Source organism: Mus musculus, chromosome 9, assembly GCF_000001635.26.
Source record: "Mus musculus strain C57BL/6J chromosome 9, GRCm38.p6 C57BL/6J".
NCBI classification, from domain to species: Eukaryota; Metazoa; Chordata; class Mammalia; order Rodentia; family Muridae; genus Mus; species Mus musculus.
Genome location: NC_000075.6, coordinates 113,345,263 through 113,360,700, shown reverse-complemented (window position 1 = coordinate 113,360,700; position 15,438 = coordinate 113,345,263). Strand labels below are relative to the sequence as shown.

General features: G+C 44.5%; 1 long non-coding RNA gene across 1 annotated transcript in view; it reads left to right on the top strand.

The window, feature by feature from the left end:
• Nucleotides 1-1,381: 1,381 nt before the first annotated feature.
• The window catches only part of Gm39436 (predicted gene, 39436), a 35,986-nt gene continuing 21,929 nt past the window's right edge, over nucleotides 1,382-15,438 (top strand). Inside the window, exons 1-4 of the long non-coding RNA NR_165307.1 lie at nucleotides 1,382-1,446; nucleotides 5,547-5,619; nucleotides 8,261-8,428; nucleotides 8,779-9,012. This is a non-coding gene — a long non-coding RNA (predicted gene, 39436). The remainder of the gene's footprint in view (nucleotides 1,447-5,546; nucleotides 5,620-8,260; nucleotides 8,429-8,778; nucleotides 9,013-15,438) is intronic.

Genomic DNA, 15,438 nt, shown 5'->3' with positions numbered 1-15,438 from the left:
AGACAGAGCACTTTCCCTCTGGTCCCTTACCTGCCACCCCTCTCATTGTCCTCAGGTGGCGTTCACCTTTCACTCCCTCTAGCACTTGCAAATTAGCAGCCAAGGATGCTGGCAGGGTGTGTAACTGCGGCAGAGCTCTGGGCTCCTGTGGGCAGAAGCCGCGACCCAGCTTCTGACTCTCTGCATCCTGTATGGGCTTCACTATAACTTCACGGAGTTCCACTAGAACAGTGTCATTCTGTGTCAGTCTGTGCTTCCGCTAGACAGAAACACAGACCGAAGCGAAGCCATGGCCTTGCTTCTAAACCACATGTCACATTGGCCCTATCACCTGGAACGAATTCAAAGGGGAAAAGAAGAAGGTTGGCTGGGGCTGGCATTCAGCTTTCTCTGCTTCCTGGTTGTACCATGAACCAAGCTGCTCCTACCTCCATCTCTTTTCCACCGCCTGGACAGACAGTGTCCCTCTGAGTTGAGAACCAGAATTAGTCTGTTCCCCTTTAAATGACCTTGCCAGGCATTTGGTTGCAGTGATGAGAACAATAACAAATTCAGCTCTTAGAGAGGAACTGTACCACAGAGTGTCTTTAGGGTTCTTCCACTTGATATTCTGTTGTGTGTTCCAGTGGTAGTACTGATTCTTTGCAATGGGGGAATTAGTGAGACTAGGTCCTATATGTGTGCTTGTGTGTGGCCTGAGTGTATTTACTTAGGAAAGCTTTAAAAATAGAAACTATTAGTTCTTGTGCTAGCCATTTTGTTGTTGTTGTTGTTGTGGTGGTGGTGGTGGTGGTGGTGGTTGTGGTTGTGGTTGTGATGGTGGTTGTTGCAATACCCATGCCTGACAGAACATCTTGAGTGTGGCTTTGGCTTAAAGTTTCATATGTCCATTCATGGTGGGGAACAGAGGGCAGCAAGAGCAAGTGATGGGGGCTATTCACATCATGGTTGGAACGGAAGGTGAAAAACAGGGAAGGAATGAGGAAGGGGTGGCTTTTACCATCAATAATCTGCCCCAGTACTACTGCTAGCTAGACCTTTGACTTCCAAAAGTACCATGGTGTCCTGGCACGTTTTTAATGTCAAATTGACACAAGCTAGAGTCATTTGAGAGGAGAGAACTTCAATTGAAAAGTGCCTCCATAAGATTGGACTGTGGGCAAACCTACAGGACATTTTCTTAATTCATGATTGATGTGAGAGGGCCCAACCCATTGTAGGTGGGGCCATGGACTTGTGGTCTTGGGTTCTGTAAGAAAACAGGCTGAGCAAGCTATGAAGAATGACCCAGTAAGCAACACTCCTCCATGGCTTCTGCATCTGCTCCTGCCTCCAGGTTCCCAAAACACTCCTCCATGGCTTCTGCATCTGCTCCTGCCTCCAGGTTCCCAACTGGCTTTGAGTTCCTGCCTTGTCGTCTGTTAATGGACAGTTGATTCAGGACATGTAAGCCAAATAAACCCTTTCTTCTCCAAGTTGCTTTTGATCATGGTATTTCACTGCAGCAATGGTAACCCTGACTAAGACACATGGGCTTCCAAGATGGTGCCACGTTCTGGGCAGTAAGCATTTAATACAGAAACTTGTGGGGGAGAGTTTAGATTTAATCAATAACATTATTCATAATTCTATAGAAGATCTTGTATTATAAATTAACATGGGCTTCCAAGATGGCGCCACCATCTGGGCAGCAAACATTTAATAGAGAAGCTTGTTCGGGAGAGTTTAGTTTAGATTTAATCAATAACATTATTCATAATTCTATAGAAGATCTTGTATTACAAATTAACATCATCTTATGGCCTGGGAGAAATTTGGCTGTGGTTCAACAGGCCAGATTGATATCTTAGTTTTAAAGTTACAAATACATAATGAAAAGAGAGTGTGCTGACAGCTTTTTTTCCAAGCATATTTTCTTCCATAGCCAATCATCAGATTAGATGGCTCTTGAAAGCCTATTTTAAATGTTCTCTGTGTAGCTGTCTTTGAACTATCATAAACGAATTCCTCCTTCCTTCTGTTTCCCCTGTAATAAAGACCGATAGCAATTTCTACACTTGTCCCTCGCAGCATTTTTCAGTATCTTGCATTTATTTTGGCTATGACAATAATTTGCTGAGCAGAGTGAGCAGAGGATATCTTACTTGATTTTCTTTTTCCAGTCCTTACCAGAAGGCCAGGCATGTAGGATGTTTACCCGCCTTAACCAATCCATAAAAGTGTAAAGGGAGTAGCCATTCTCACTTACCCCAGAAGTACCAACAAAGATGGCTCCTGTGTCTGTGAGGGTCAAGTAAGGAAACAAGGAACCACACCAGTCTTCTCAGCAGAGATAATTTAACACAGGGAATCGAATAGTTACATAGATTTTGAGGGACCTTAACTGCAGACACGCAGCTATTATAGACTACATAATAGTAGTATGGTATAATAGTTCTGGTCTATGATGGTCCACACCTATGATAGCGGTGCCGTAAGATTGTAATGGAGCTGAAAGGAAAGGATTTTTTCCAACTAGTGGTACCGTAGCCTTTATGACTTCATAGGATGATCCATTTGAGGGTTGTTTGCAGATGTAAACAGCCCTGTCTTCTGCCAGCTGAATAAAGAATAGGAAGACAGTTATGTATATTCTTCAATCTTACTCTTTTCCCATTTTAGAATTTGTTCTTTCTGCTTATTGAGGGAAAGGACTAGAACATGATGTGCATCCCTCCATACACCAGCATCAGCCTCCTGCATCCTGGGCTTACTGGGTCCCCTGACAGGGTCTGGAGACCACACTGTGTGACTGTAAACTGTCTGAGTTTGCATGAACACTGTCTATATAAGGAAGAACTATACCTAGCATGTGTGTATCAGACCATTAAATGATGGATGGCGGCAGCAAGTGCAAGAATCATCTTCCTCCCGAGGACAAGGAAGAGGAGCATCACTAGAATATTGGAGGTTGGATGCAGGAGCACACAGAGCCCAGTCCTAGACTATGGACACTGGGTTGGTGCTGCTGTCCCTGAAGGGCTGGCTCCCTATAGGCTGAACATAGGGCTTTTGAGGAGAAGAACTTGGGATGAAGGGCTCACTCTCACTCAGGGAACTGCTGATGAAATGACATTGGTAGGGACAGGATGCATACAACCTGGGCAAATCCTCTCCCTTTCCTCTGCCTCACAGCCTCCCCTGAGATCCTGGAAGTTCCTGGCAGGGGGATGGGAAAGGAGAAACATTACTGTGGAGTTGGGCTCCTGCGCCAGAGCAGGGAACAGAGGGTATGGTGTGTGTGTGTGTGTGTGTGTGTGTGTGTGTGTGTGTGTGTGTGTGGAATAGCTCTACTGACCAGCCCAGACCACAAAGGAATAAATTTCCTAATGGCCAATGACTCTAGATATCTCACCTCCTTTCAAGGGCTAGGATGGACAGACACACACACACACACACACACACACACACACACACACACACACACATGCTTACATGCACACACATGCACATACTCACACACATTCATATATATATATACACACATCCACACATACATGCTCATATACACACACATGCATGCACACACACACAAATACACATACATGTACACGTGCATACTTCTCGGAGAGAAGATTCTGCTCATTCAAGGGAAGGAACCCATGGGTTTGATGGCATCCCTCTGTTAATTCAGAAAAGCTTAAATACAGAGGAGAGACACTTTGGCAAAGAACAAAAGCTATCTGGCAACTTGTTTTGAAGGGATTTTCATCGTCCCCAGATTCATCTGTTCCTAATCCCATGATTAGGAGCTTCTGCTCTCCATTTAAAGTACTGGGGATAAAGGATGCCTCCTTTGCTGCTGGTGGCATGAGTGATGAACAGTGGTTGTCACTGAAGTCTGCGGAAACTCTATGTACAAAGGAGGAAGGAAAGAGGTATCCTTCTTTTTCAGTGCCCCCTTTGTCCACCCTGAGGGCTCAGGTGGTCACCCTTTTGTGAAAGCTGAAGTGTCCTAGGGTCTCTCTCTCTTGATGTCCTGGTGAACACTGTGTATAGAATGACGACTTTTTTTGTAAACAGATGAAACTGATCCCATGTGGAAATCAGACCTGGGGCAAGGTATGAGATTTGAAGAAAGGGGATAGTGGAGTTTGATTTTTTTTTCTGAAATATTTATTTATTTTGAATTCTATGAGGTGTAGGCTCTTGTACCATGTGTGTATTTAGAGGCCTGAAGAGGCCAAAAGAAGGTGTTGAATTCCCTGGGACTAGAGTTACAGGTGGTTGTTAGCTAGCCAATGTGAATGCTGGAAACTGAATCCAGGTCCTCGGCAAGAAAATCAAATGCTTCGAACAGCTGATTTCAGCTCAGTCGACATCTGGGTGGCCTGGAGGGCCTTACTTCACTTAATTGTTCAACTATTAATGACAATTATAATTGTCCTTTCCTCATGCTTGCATCATTCTGAGGGTTTGGAGGTGGCCATGGCTGAATACAGAATGCAGTGAAATCTCTCTCAGTATGTGTGTGTGTGTGTGTGTGTGTGTGTGTGTGTGTGTGTGTGTGTGAGCTCCCTTAATGGTACATTGGTACATCCACTTCAGTAGTGACAAGTGCGACAGGCCCCGAAAACCTGGGTGCTGTCCCGAGGCGAAAAGTTCATGGAACCTTAGTCTCCTGGAACCATGGCATCCTGTATACAGAATGCTCCAATGTCCTTGCTTTAGTTGGTAAATGGATCTGTGTGCTTTCCCTTAATATTGCTTTATTACAAGTGCTCCTAAGGATTGATATTTTGACATATAGCTAAGTTAGATTCTAGGCAGTCCTTGATCTGACCATGGGCATGGATAGCTAAGTCACTGCCCTACACAGAAATTTACCATTATCTAGGAAGAAGGAAGTTTGTGATCTAAGGAGGAACCAGAGTAGATACTTAGAACTATAGGTAGCTGAGTTACACCCATACACAAGTATTTACAATGGCCTAGGGGGAAGGTGGACTATACAATAGACTAGAATAGGAACTATGGCAAGGGCACGAAGCCCTTGACCCTGGCTTAAGATTAAGTGGACCTTAGGTGGAGCTGTTTTTGATCCCAGTTGTTAACATTGAATTTTACCCCTGTTGGTTCCTGCCATCTTCTTCCCTGTTTGCATTCCTCTGTTTTGTGTAAGAATCCAGTAACCTCTTTGTACCTTGCCGGTGTGTCACCCAACTTCCCTATTTTCTTCTGTATAAAAAGTTTGATGTTGATTTGACAAATCACATTCAGATTCTACACAATCTTGTGTGTCGCTTCTGTTTGTCATTCGCCGACTCCTTGTCCACCTGCAACCAGAGACCCGGTCCACGCAGACAGGAGACCCAAAAAGGGGATAGTCTGCGGCAGTACATGTCCTCTCATGGTCTTGGGCATTGAATGTTTGGTCCCCAGCTGTGGTGCTGTTTGGGGGGTTTAGAAGGTTTGCTGAAGGAAATATGTCATTGTGGGTGCACTTTGGGAGTTTAGAGACAATGATGTTTCTACTTTATTCTTTCTGCTTCCTGTTTCTGGTTCAGATGAGAGCCCTCAGCTTCCTGCTCCTGCCACTGGGCCTTCCTGCTACTATCATGAACACCACCCTCAGGAACGGTAAGCCCAAGTGAAGCCTTTCTTCTGTAAGTTGTGTTGGTTTTGCGGTTTCATCATAGAGAAGGAAAAGCAACTAACACTGTGGGGTGCGTGTGTGAGTGTACATATGTGTATGTGAGTGTGTATGTGTGAGTGTGTGAGTGTGAGTTTCATCATAGAGATGGAAAAGCAACTAACACTGTGGGGTGCGTGTGTGAGTGTACATATGTGTATGTGAGTGTGTATGTGTGAGTGTGTGAGTGTGCCAGTGTGTGTGAGTGAGTGTATGAGTGTGAGTTTCATCATAGAGATGGAAAAGATGCACACACAAACAAATACACATACATGTTCACGTGCGTACTTCTTGGAGAGAACAGGACAGCTTGTGCTAACTTGATATAAACTAGGAAGAGAACCTTAGTGGAAGAATTGTCTCCATCAAATTGGCCTGTGGGTCATTCTCTTGATTAATGTTTTGTGTGAGAGGGCTTAGCCCTCCCACAGGGACATGCGTGTGTGTGTGTGTGTGTGTGTGTGTGTGTGTGTGTGTGTGCTGATGTACACATACATGTTCTATGCACCCTCATGGTTGCATAAGAAAGTAAGCAATCAAGCCAGTAAGCAGTGTTCCTCTACATTCTCTGCTTTAGTTCCTGCCTCCAGGTTTCCTTCGGCCTGGAGTTCTCGCCCTGGCTTTCCTGGATGGCAGGATTTAACCTCTAAGATGACATTAACCCCTTAATTCCCGAGTTACTTTTGGTCATGGTGTTTATCATAGCAACAGACAGCAAACTAGGGCAGGCTGTTTGAAGTTTTTTTATGAGTCCGCAAAAATATTAGGACTGTTTTCTTTTTCTAGTTCTGTGAAGGATATTATATTTTGAAGGGGGATTGAATTGAACCCATTAGATTGCTTTTTTTGTGTGTCCTTTTAAATATATTTCATTAATGTTTTATAGTTTCATTGTAGGGATCTTTCATTCCCTTGGTAAGGTTTTTGTTTTTTTTTTTTTTGAAGTTATTGTAACTTGGTGTGCTTTTGTGATTTCTATTTCAGATGATTTGTAGCAGTGTGTGGCATATTATTGGTTTCCATATCCTGTTTTGTACCTGGCAACTATAACCTGGTTTCTATTTTCTCCTGGAAGGTTTGACTGAGTCCTGAGGTCTGGGCTCATTTTTTATTTTCTTAACATTTAATTTGGTCTCATAGTCGTGTTGGCCCTAAATGGGGGCAGCACCTAGGAAAGGGAAGCCAGGGTTGAGTGACAGCCAAGAACCTAGTGGGGTTCAATTCCTATTTTTTTTTTAAAGAACAATTTAATGTGCTTTCCTGGGATTCCTGTATTTTTAAGTGAGATGAGCCTGAACCATGTAGTGTTGTGGTGGAATAGCCAGGCAGAAGCTAATCACAAATCACCCAGGAAATGAGTAGGTGTAATCAGGGACAGCAGGAAAGTCACCGAGGTAGAATGTCGACTTTCCAGGCCACTGAGCTGAATATGCTCACAGTGGGGCTCACACTGAGACAGCGAGACTCTGTCACTCAGGAGAGCAAAAACTAACTCAAATACCCACTTACCATAGAGATTCAGGATCCTCACATTGTACCACTGGGTAGATAAAAACACAAACAGAGAGGCTCACTGGATTCCGACCTTGTATATAGGTCATGCTCATGGCCAGTATGTACAGGCTGCTGACGCCTAACACCACCATGTCTGAGTTGACTGTCCCATGCATCCATCTATCTGTGTATCAATCCATCTGTGCACCCACTGGCTAAGAGCATTTTAACTTTAGACTCAGGAATCAAATAGAAATGAAAACAAAATTTAAGTTCATTATTTTGTAATAATGGAAAGAATGCACCCAAACGGCCAAAAGTACAAGTAAATTATGCATTCATTTGTAATAATAACAAATAGTTATTAAATACTCTCATTTGGCAGGTAAGAGGTATGGCAGGCATAAAGGCAGATAAAATATTGTTCCATATTGTAGCATTCAATCGATAACACTTATGTCTCTGACCTTGCATCCTAGTCTCTTGCCTCCAGTCCCCTGCTCTAGAGCTCTCCCTTCCCATCATAGAACATTCCAGACATCTCTTGATTTAGGACTATTACAGTGGGATTTACATCTGCCTAGAATGATCTCTCTCCAGATACATACAGATTTAGTTTCCACAATTCTTTTGGGGCTCTGCCTCAAGGACTTTCAGGCATCTAGAGAAGACCCATTGAAATATTTTTCTCTTTTATATGTACATCCATTTAATCAAAAGTTAGTTATTGAATGTCTGCCTTGTGAAGTCTGTCTTGAGGATTCTACATCAGAGAACAGCCTCCTGTTAGTGTGGTTACTCTTATTCCCTTCATCTGAAACCTCCTCCTAATTTCCCGCACACATACACATGCACAGATACACATACACACACAGACACACACGCACAGTCATGTACATCTACACACACACACAGATATATATGCACATGCACAGAGATGCACATATGCACAGACAGACAGACAGACAGATACACACACACACACACAGAGATATGTATGCACATGCACAGAGATGCACATATGCACAGACAGATAGACAGATAGACACACACATACACATCCCTCCCTTTTATTTGTTGATTGATCTTTTCCAGATCCCAAATAGAGTACATACATATATTCCATGAGGTGGATAATTTGCTTATTACTCCACCCCTATGCCCAGAAACACCTCTACAAACAACAGATGCTCAACAAAAACTGTTGCGTGAATAATGCAAAGAAGAGACCAATAATGCTAAAAGAGACCAATGGATGGCAAGGTAGGAGAAATGGTTACTTTGTATTGAGGTTATGAAGCATTCAATGAAAAGTTGTTACTTAGAAAAATAAAGTTTGCATCTAGTAGACATATCCATGGTTAGCCTCCAAGACAGATTTATCCAGCCTTCCAGACACCGAAGTGCTGGTTAGATGTGATGAATGACCACACAATGCCTGAAAATTTTTCCATTACCCTTTGCGACTTTTTTGGGGGGCTGTCTGGGACCATCTGGAAACAGATGGGTTTGACCTCATTTCCAAAACTACTTGCGAAGTCTGTTCTTGCTAACCAGGAGCTAAATCTTCACTAGCGGTTGTCTCTGCCTGCTGCTCTGCTCCCGTCTTACAGCTCTGTCTGCTGATGGGACTCGTGAGGACATGGAACATTTTCCCTGTCACAGAAGCTATCATTCATTAGAGATGTAGCAGGCAATAACTTTAATGTCCACTGGAATGGCTCTGTGGAAGCTGCCCTGCCAAAGAAAACAGGTGCTCGATGGCTGTGGAACAAGTCTGAGCAGAGAATCCAAGCTGAACACTGACACACGTGACCACCGTTCTCAGGGCTGCAGAGATCAGACAGGTAAATGTGTGCTCCCAGGCAACCAGAGAAGACTCTCTGAAGCTCTGTTTCATGTGTGAATCCATTCAACAGTCATTTGTTGACTGTCTGCTTTGTATAGAGTTCAGAGAATGACACAGGCTTGACTCAACCAGAGGGCATGCATAGCACATCTGTGGGGCCACCTCAGGTTTCTGAAAGCTTTCCCTTGTAGGCTGTCTAAATCAAACAGCACTGTATGCAGAAAAAAAAAAACTAACCAATCTCAAAAGATTTTCTAAAATAGCAAGAAACAGAGGCTGGGAAAAATGGTTTGGTAAATTGCCTTTTCAGTGTGAATTCAGATTCCCAGAACCTACATAAAATACCAGGTGTGGTGGCCTATGCTCATAACTCCAGTGATGGCAAGATGGGAGGTGGAGACAAGTGGATTCCTACAGCTCTCTGGTCAGGTTGCTTAGCCTACTTGGTAAAGATCCAGGCTCAAGCAAAAGTTTCCTAAGGAATGACCCCCAGGCTTTGCCTCTGATCTCTACCTGCATCTACACACGTGTACATATACATCTACATACAGAGAGGCAGAAACATGGGGGTAATTTTTCAAAAACAAAGGCAGGGGTATGAAGATGGAATGGCTTAACATATTTTTCCTACCAGGTGCTGGGTTTACTGGGTGCCACCTTCACTCTTTTCTCTCATTGGCTATGGTTTCTCCAACATTAATCGTAGCTGGTTAAGAAAGATAATTTGAATCCTGGCTGGAAAACACCTCCCAACGATCTTCCCTAAGATGGTCAGTTTCATTTTAGAACAAGCAAAATAGACAACTAGAGAGCCAACAAGAGAGACAGGGAGACCACTCATGTGTAGGAGGCCTTGGGCATAGGCCTCTTTTCAAGGTGCTGTCAGAAGGAAGACAAGATAGGCTGTGCCTGGTATAACATTAAAGGTTCAGGCAGCTGCCCTGATGGTTGATGGCTGGCACATCCCCAGGGACTCAGAGTATCAAGAGTGATGAATGAGGGCTTGGGTAACCAACAGGCCACTTGATACTTTAAAATCTTGCTTACGAGGTCTCTGATTCTACCTAGGCTTTTTTTTATGTGCAGATAAGAATTGTGACTTACCGTTTCAAGAGGAGAGAGGTCCATGAGCAACTCAGTATCTGGGTCAGAACCACAGGATGAAGCGAGGCGAGGGATGGATAGATTCACCCTATCCACATGTCTGGACACTGGCTGTGTAGTGATGGGCAGTTTGGTCATTTGGTTAGATACAGTGAAGCCACTGGCTGTGTAGTGATGGGCAGTTTGGTCATCTAGCTAGCTACAGTGAAGCCTGGACCACAGGATGTTTGGAGGGCATTCCTTGAGCCTAAAAGAAGGGGAAACAAAACTGGGAGACAGCTGGGTTAAGATGCCCTGTGTACGAAACAACACAGTGAGAAGCCACTGACCATTAAGTAGGTAATGGACTCACGTTAGTCTTAGAAAGAGACAAAGAATTGCACTTTACCTTCTGTCTGCTTCTGTCTCTCTGTCTCTTTCTCTGTCTCTCTGTCCATGTCTCTTTCTCTTCCTGTGTTTGTACAAATGCGATTGCATGTATGTGGAGACCAGGGGTAAACTTTGTGTGTCTTCCTTAGTCTCTCTCCAACTTGTTTTCTTTTCTTTAAGACTCATTTTATTTTATTACTTTATGTATATGAGTGTATGTATGTATGTATGTATGTATGTATGTATGTATGTATACCATGTGGGTGTGTTGGATGGCTGTGGAGGTTGGAAGAAGGCAGCCTATCTCCTGAAACTGGAGTTACAGATGGTTGTGAGTTGCATTGTGGGTGCTGGGAACTCAACTCCAATCCTCAGCATGAACATCAAGTGCTTTTAAATGCTGAACTATCTCTCTAGCCCCATCTTGTTTTGCAAGATTCTTAGCTAGCACATTAGGGTAGACTAGCTAGCTAGTGAGCTCCAGTGCTCTACCCATCTCCTCCCCTCAGTGCTGGGACTACACGTGTGCCACCATGGCCAGCTTGTCTACATGGCCAGTAAGACTCCAAACTGACTCTCATCCCTGTGAGGGAAGAACTTTACCAGCTGAACCATCTCAGCTCTGGAGACAAAGTTTCATTCTATAGCTCTGGCTTCTGTGGGACTCCATACATAGACCAGGCTGGCCTTGAACTTATGGTCATCCTCCTGCCTCTTCTCCCCGCCCCACCCTGTGTTGCTATTACAGATGTGCAGGACCATGCTTACATTGCTGTCTTTTTTCAGATCCATCCCTTCTTTTCTCTATCTACTCATCCCAACCTACAACATTTTAATGCATTAGAGACAGAGTGCTTGAGTTACCTCTTAGCATCCTTGTCTTCCTACAGACCAAGCCTTTGAGATTTCAGCTTCCTTCATCAATGCAGACTACCAAAGTATATTCCTTAAGTAAAAGTCATAAGATGTTAGTTTTGATCCTTGTTACTAGAATGAGTCTGTTAAATTCTCAGTGAGAACTCAGTGAACTCCTTCACAGAAAGGTAGGCATTTGGGAGAGGCTACAGAGCTTCACATTAAATTCTATACTTGTGTTATCACATAAGTTCATGCACTTAACTACCTGCCCCCCCAACCTAAGACTCCAGGAGAGAGTCAGAAAACCAATTAACTTCATGTTCTTTTTCATAACTCACATACATCACCTGCATTCAGTATAGGCTTTGAATCTGGTTTATTATGGAGTACGGTGTTTTATTTATTTGCATGTACTTTTTAAATAATAAAGTTTATAAAATTAAAAACAAATCTTGGATTAAGTTGGTAGCACTTATCTGATTCTCTATAAACACTGGATTTTCTTGAGCCTATTGGTTGAGGCCTTGGACTTGTGTTAAATTATATCTCCCCCCCCCCCCCCCGTAGAAGGCACGGGGCTCCATTGAACTATGTGCTGGCCTAATCCCAGTGGATCTTAAAGGTATTCTTTGAGAGTGTCAGCTCCCTCATGAGGTGACAACTAGTCATGAAAATGGCCGTGAAGGAAGTGTGTGGGCTAGGACACTGCCCTAAAGTTTGTGAGACAGAGGCTCTTCTGGCCATGGAGATCTCATTGCTAATGTCAAGCAATCCTAGGTTAGGCACCTTTCACTTGGGCAAAAAACTGCAGAGATTCTAGCATGTAGCTATTACTCCATACCCAGTACTGGTTCTGTCTCTGGTTGTAGGTATGGAGAACTTATGTGTTACATCAGCCCTTCTCTTGCTATTGCTACAAAGCAGGATTCTGAGCAGCAAGTAAGAAAAACCCCAAGGACTTGCTTTGATTGTAACGTGAAGAGCTGGAATGTGTTGGCTTTCTAAGGAGCCGGGGAGAAGGTACTACAGGTCCAAAAGGATGCTGTAGGCATCCCACCTGAGCCCCTGGCTTCTATCACCAGGCCAACTTGATCCTAAACAGCTAGACTCCTTGTGTCATTGATTGGAGACTCCTGTGCTCTGGTTACTGGAGCTCCTGTGCTCAGTCCTGCACGTAATCTAAAGTGCTGGGGGAATGTGGGCTTTCTGCCCAGCCCCATGAAAACATCAACTGGCTACAAGACACCGGAGTGTGAATGTCCGCCTGCCATGCTCCTCCCTCCCAGGTTCAGGCTGAATGTCCTCTCTGTGGCAGCCTCCTGACTTTGTACCTTTGCTTGGTCTCCTCTTCCATCCTCTACTCCCCAACTGGCCTTCCCGGGGGAGTTTTTAGTTCCTCGTTTGTATGTAGTTTTAAGTCTTTGTCTGGCACTGAGCATCTGTAAAATGGAACTAAACTGTCTCACCTTCCCTTGTGTTTCTTAAAAGCCTTCTGAAGTAAGATTTGTTCCCATTTTACAGACAAGGAAACAGGCTGAAAGGATAAAGGGACTCTGCAGTTTGTGATTCTAATCTGCTTCTGGGCCCAGTATCTGTCTGTGTGCCCTGAAACTCAATTAGAATTTGATTTGGGGCGTCTGGAGGCCACATAGGAATTGCCTCCTTAATTGAACCACAGGAATTGAGGAGACCTGGGGTCTGAGGAACCATAGGCCCCCAGCTGATGGTACTTCTGACTCCTCCTCTTCTGCACACACACACACACACACACACACACACACACACACACACAGAGAGAGAGAGAGAGAGAGAGAGAGAGAGAGAGAGAGAGAGAGCTGCTGGATAAGCCAGCAAACTCTGCAGGGCCAGTTCTGTGCTCTACTTACTGGGAAGGCCCAGGGTAGATCAGGGTGCTTGACAGCTAACAGGCACTCAGACCACTGGACCTTCGATCGAAGAACCTAACATAGGGCAGCTTCCTTTATGAGAAAGCCTTTCTGGAGAAATCAATTAAGTCCTAATGAAGGGATTTTCTGAGTTCTTAAAAAGAATTGCAACACCTTGAGTCAATTTCTTACTGTCACCTACATCATGGCTTACAGCGACGACTTCAAACCGATGCCCCTCTGAGGTACGCTTGCCAGCCCCGTTAGCTGAGTCTGTCAGGTTCTTTACCCTTGATACATTTTCAGATGATATGCATATTTTAAGAGTCCAGTGACATCAATTCTAATTCTGGGGAATTACAAATTCTTCTCCCCCATTTCTTATGCAGAAATCTTCCACTAAAATTAAGCCTAGTCATTATACCAGACATTAAACATGAGAAACGGGCTGGATCTGATTGAACCACTCCAGAGGGGGCCAAACGATGGAGTTATTATTTTTAAATTGGGAACCGATATAGCCTTTTGTGTCTTGCTGGCAGTGATATTGGATATTTTTCTTACTTGCGTTTTTATCAAACCGCCCCAGAGTGTACAAATCCGGATCACAATTCAGACGGACATGATGGCCACAGTCCCTGGAACTTTTTTTGTTGAATGCTGTGTGGGTGGACATCGGGATTGGCGAGAGGCCCCACTGAGAACAGGCGGCTGCTGGGCAGCCTCCCTTTAGCCCCGCTCCACTAATGTCTCTCCCAGTGTGGGCTAGCGCCAGGCTGCTTCTGTTATGTACCAGCCCACGATAGATAATTGCCTGCCGGCTTTGTAATGCCTTAGTTCTCGACTGGAGCTGAGAACCAGGGGATGGGCTCTCGGTGTCTAGTAGCATTTTAAGTCATAACCACACAGGGGACTGAAGTGAGATCCAAAGGAGTTTATGGACATCACCGGATTGAACTGGATGCTTAGCACATTGACTCTAGGTTTTATGTAAATAACACATGGGCCTGGGTGTTACGGATAGATGGATGGCTCTGTGGCAAACTCTCACCAGGAGTTAGCAGAGCAGTGAGTTGTCTGTTTCTTCTGGTACTGAGGGTCTGGAATCTGGACAGAGCACAGCAGGGGTGGAATATCTTGGTTTCATTTGCTGTCTGCTGGGCAGAGATGTCCTCTGTTCTTCCACTGCCCAGTGATGAGGACAGAAGATAAAGCTGGCCGGAAAGGGCAGAGCAGCAGCTCAGAGAATGCCCTTGCTGGAGGGAGGGAGGATAACAGGAAATTCTGCTTCTCTAGTTCTTGTCCCTTGGCCTTGCCTGGAAGTTTTGTTTTACAGTTGGTTGTGAGCCACCATGCCAGGACTGGGAGTTGAACTTGATACCTCTGGAAGAGCACTCAGTGCTGGTAACTGCAGAGCCATCTCTCCTGCCTGGAAGCTGTACACGTGGACATGAACGAAACTGAGAGGAGAGGAGGCTACCACACAGCACATGGTCGACCAACTGGACCATACCTCACCCCGGTCTTTACCATAAATCCTTTAAAAATCTGGGGCAGCAGCGAGGGTATCCCATTGCCAGGACTCAATCCTGCTACAGAAGTGCTGCTTTCTGTTTCTCTTAAGCCCGACCTAAGAATCCACAATAAACTTCTCTTTAAACCCCCCTTCCCCTTTATGGTCTGTGTATTTCATCCTTTGAATTCTCTAGACAAGGACACAAAAGCCACCTGTCCTAGTGGCTTTGGAGGACACTGAGTTTTACAGGACCCTAGACCACAAGCTAAGTTTATCAAGAGCCAAGAAAGACTCCATTGCTGTCAAAGACACCTTCAAATCTCCTGCCTTAACTACGAAGGTTCTAGTGGCTGGGGACAGGCTGCAAGGACTCAGCTGGGCTCACAGCTGTCTTCTGCTTTGCTGTGTGGCTTCAGGGCCCCTTCCATCTTCACAGACCACTCAAGATCAGCAAGGTGTGAAATCTCTGACAGGGGAGCTCAGAGCAAGCAAAGGAGCACAAAAGCAGAAACCCTGGAAATGGCATGTATGTATGTATGTATGTATGTATGTATGTATGTATGTATGTTTTAAGTGTGTAGGTATTTTGCTTACATGTATATTTGTGTATTTTGTGCATGCCATGCCTGTAGAATCCAGAAGAAGGCATCAGATCCATGGAACTACACAGTTCCATGCAGTTACTTGCAGA